At 40.5% G+C, this 4,650-nt stretch overlaps 1 long non-coding RNA gene across 1 annotated transcript; it reads right to left on the bottom strand.

Annotated features, from left to right (window-relative positions):
- Positions 1-1,087: 1,087 nt before the first annotated feature.
- LOC118755002 lies at positions 1,088-1,690 on the bottom strand. The gene is made up of 2 exons (XR_004994965.1): positions 1,518-1,690; positions 1,088-1,460 (listed from the first exon to the last, which is right to left on the bottom strand). It is a non-coding gene; the product is annotated as an uncharacterized LOC118755002 (long non-coding RNA).
- Positions 1,691-4,650: the final 2,960 nt, after the last annotated feature.

Here is a 4,650-nt window from a genome sequence, read left to right as displayed (position 1 = left end):
TAAAAAAAAAATAAATAAAATTAATAATAATATATATATATATATATATATATATATATGTATACATATTCATTTATTTATTCCAATTGGAATTTGTAAGACATCGCCTCAAAGTTCGCTAATGAGCTTTATCTCTAAAAATTTCTTCCATACGTTTGGCTGTCGTGCGCTTTTGTTAGAAGTTGTTTAATAGTCCGACACCGAGTGTCGAAAGTATTGGATACTTTTAAATAGGTACTATGTATGAATACTCATATGTGTGGACTCAGCACATCTCTAATACAAGAACGTAAATTTCAATTTACGCTCTTGGTTGACAGCGCAGCCAGGGTTCGGACTCCCCTACGATCGGTAAACTGAAAATCTACTACGCAACTCGATACCGGCGAACTACTTAGATTTGCTCGGGACAAAGCAAAGCGTATTAAATATGTTTTCCCTTTTAAATAAAATCATGAGTTATTAAATTTTGAAGGGCCCTCCAACTTAGTAATTTTCAGATAAAGCATTAAGTTGTGATACTCCCAAGCACATATATAAGCACCGGTGTACGAAAATAAACTATAATGCACGTTACTATTTCATTTCGTTTATTCCTTCAAGAGCTCGCTGCAATACGAAAACAAAACGGCTGAGTTTACTTTGCGATAGTACACTACAGTAGTTTAGGAGTTACAGACGAAACAACAAACGAAATGAATTGGGCAGAGAAAAAGATATGTATGTATGTAATTAGTACATGTCTTTAAATTAAATTGAATATGAATATTTACGAATAAAGAAATATATTTTTTCACGTAATCGAAACGTTTGCATACATATAAAACGTACCCTATGGTACCATTGTCACAAACGAAAAACAAGTCTCTCGTTGGGGAAAATGAAAGTGAATCTTACAAGTTGGTTCTGACTATGTACAAAACTGTATAAAACTACAAATGATATGATGATCGATGAGCCAATGGGAATTGTTTGGTACAACCTATTTTCGCACGCTGATAAGCACTTGCGATGTTCCGCACCATGCGAACAAATAATGAGCTTACTTTTGTTTTGGGTGGCAGGCCATGTAATTACACTAAATTCATACTTTGTTCTAACTTTTTATCTGAATCGGTTTATTTATCGAAATGAAGCATTTAGTTTTTGTTCTCAATATAGTTTGTATAAAAATCAAGACGGCCACACTGTTAGCCACAGCCAAGTTGGCAGTCACTAAAGCATTTATAAATAAAATGTGAGAACATAACTAAATGGCCTAAAAGAGATACCGTGATTTGTTGTTTGTTGTTGCTACTTCTGCTGCTGCCTTTTCCCCAATGTATTTGTTTGCTATTAACCATTTTAATGGGCCATGAGGTTATTGTTTTGCTTCTTAGGATCCAATAAAACTGCGACGCCTTACAAACACAAAATCCATCAAGCTTGTGATTAGTTCGCATTGCCGATTTGCTCCGGACCTATAATTTATTGTTTTACAAGGCTCATCAACAAATACTATGCATGTTTTTAGTTACCTTAAATCAAGTTGTCAGGCGTTCCAGCCCACTTGCTATCTGCGATTTTTTTTGGTTGCCCTTACCTACTTACTTTTGTTTTGGGTGGCAGGCCGTGTAATTACACAAATTAACAAAATGACAACTCACCGATGCGAGCAGAGAAATCAAAGTCGATAACCGTGTGTCGATGCATAAACATGAGGTGCCTCACACACTTTACGCAAAACTCATGCAATATTATGCACACTATACACTATCAAAAGACAGTGATATATGAGACCACCCGTACCATAAAAAATACGAAATTTACAATAACCACACATAATAAAGTTTCTTTGCTACTCGCCACCCAACCATAATATACATATATATACAAGTACGTATATCTATATAGCCAAATATACACAAAGGGAAAAAATAATGATTTCAGACATCAACGATGACTCGCTTCACCTCGATGAGAAAGAAGGCCGAGCAACAATCAAACCGCTTTGCTCTAGCGTGCCGTTTATGCCAAGGTATGCATCCGATACGGCTCTGCCCATCATTCCGCGGTAAAACTCCCGAAGAGAGACTGAGGGAGGCACTGATTGGTCGCTTCTCCGGAAACTGCCTGTCCATGATGCATCGGTCTGACGAGTGCACGAGCGAAGAAAGATGTCGTCGGTGCCGCGAAAAACACCACACAACGCTACACATGGATGACGAATCCGAACCCCTTCAGCCGATTGATACACGCCCATGGAGCGAGCAAGTTGCTAGTGAGGACGAGTCCGAACGTGCGTTATCTATCAACGCGTCCGACCACGCAGATGAAACCAGTCCGCTCCGCCTAGAAGATGAACCAGCAGAATCCACACCGGAATCTGGGACTCCCCTCCCGACTATAACCAGGGGATCGGAAACTCGGCCTTTCCGACCCCTGTTAGAGGACGAACGACGCCGAGAACGTGGATCGGAAACACGGCCTTTCCGACCGCGGTCAACAGCCCGGCAGGACCGTAGAGCGGAAACTAGGCCTTTCCGCCTGCGGCAAAAGCGAGAGGAGTCAAACAGGCCCAATCGCGATCAGGGTAGACTGGAGACGAGGCCTCGCCAGCTATCCATCGCATTTCGAACGGGTCGACTCGCACGCGAAACCCAAGCGTTACGACCGGTGACGTCTATTGCTCCGACGGTCGTGGTAAAAATAGAAGCTTGTGGACGGCTGCACCTTATACGCGCGTTGATCGACGTATGCTCTCCGACTTCTATAATTGCGACAGATTTAGCGGTAAAACTCAGGCTTGACGTTTCAAATTTCGGAACCCAACGTGGCTGTCTACTGCGTCTGAGGGGAAAACACGGCCAGAACACCAGGTTGGCTATCCACGCCACAACGATAAACAATTACGTCCGTGTTAGCCCCACTAGTAGCGTCGATCCGTCAGTAGCGACAGCGTATACGCACATATGATTAGCGGATCCAAACTTTTATACGTCGACACCGATTCGCTTAGTACTGGGAGCCGACGTATACCCAGACATCGTACTGCCGGGTATGCTCCCAAACACGTTTGGTCCCTTTATCGCCCAAAGCAAAAATTTTGGATGGATGCTCTCAGGAGTATGTCGCTCCTAAATTAAATTTTTGATTTTTTTTGTAAACATGAATTTTTTACTGAATTTGGAAATTTTTTATCAATAAATGTGCTCTGAAATGTTCAACCATACCTTTTTCATTAGTATTTCTTCCTTATATTCCTTCATTAGCTAGGAAACTAAGACGTGGACACCGGAACTTGGAGGCATCCTGCCACTGGAAACAATAATAATCTTTTTTTTTCTCAAATGAATTGTTATTTTACATATATTTAGACTGTTTTTTTCCACTTCTTAGTACTCAGTCCGGCGTGGTGGCTGAAGCGCTCGACCGATGTTGCTGATAGCAAGGGGGGCCGGCATGTTTAAGCCTTCATGCAAAACCAAATGATTTAAAGGTCGCACCACCCTAATGTAAAAGTGCATTGACTTGAGCCGACCACACAAACACACTCAGGCATATATACGGCCTACCTTTATTGCTACGCCGTTAGCAATAAATGTATTATTTCCCGTTGTAACATACTTTCGTTAAGTTTCCCCTCCGAGCAGTTGGCTGCCGGCGGCTAAACTTAACTTTGTCAAAGCGGGACCTTTTCACTTCATTCGAGCTATCAAGGAGACCGGACGACTTCAGCCATCACCCAGCGATACATATTAAAAGGTAATCATATTGTACACCCACTGATTTATTTGATAATAAAGCCACTTGAAATTCAAGCTATTATACACTAATACACTTGGTTGTGTTTTTTCCATTTTTCTTTTTTCAATTGACATTGGTGCCACTGCGGGAGTTGCGACCCATTGGTTCACCGATCGTTCAGATAACTTAAATGAAAGTTGTTGAGAAGATATCCGTATATCTGTGAGGCATTTCAGTTTAGCGATAATGGCAATCAAAATTCGTTTTGCAGATACGGGTGCTTAAAATATTTATTTAAAATTATATTTTACTTAGAAATTTTCCTTAATTAAAAAGGAACAAAAAACCAACATAACATTTCATTTCCCGAAAGAGATCACGAAAATTTGAAAAGCTAGACGTAGGCAGATTTTCAAAGCTGGGTTAAGTATGATGGGCTGCGATCAGAATTGCAATGAACCAACGCCACTTCACGGTGCAGTGAAATAACGCCCGCGGAAATATCGCACATGGGCTTTATTTCGTTTTTTTAGGACACAAAGCCCGCGGACATTATTGCCTTTTTGGAAAGGAAATATTTCCCACGGGCTTTATTTTCTTTTGTCGGTGGGCTTTATTTCCTAAAAAAAAAGAGAAAGGCTCTTGTTTACATTTAAGAATGCATCCAAAAGCCCCCGTGTTTTATTCCAATACTAAATCAAAACTAATTTGATGATTACATTAAATATTTGTTTCCCTTTGTTATAAGAGGAAACTCAAATTAATGATTTTTAATGCATATATTTAATGCATACATACATACTAGAGTCCTGCACGATTATGTCAGTATCGTACGAGTACGTTAATAACTAACACTTTTGACGATTACCACGATGCCAAAGTAGCGAAGTTACTCGGCACCGCCGCATCGTCGCATCGTACGAT

Source organism: Rhagoletis pomonella, unplaced genomic scaffold (assembly GCF_013731165.1).
Source record: "Rhagoletis pomonella isolate Grant_MI unplaced genomic scaffold, Rhpom_1.0 Rhpom_scaffold_05089, whole genome shotgun sequence".
NCBI lineage: Eukaryota > Metazoa > Arthropoda > Insecta > Diptera > Tephritidae > Rhagoletis > Rhagoletis pomonella.
The sequence above is the reverse complement of the archived record's forward strand: the minus strand, read 5'-3'. Positions and strand labels throughout refer to the sequence as shown.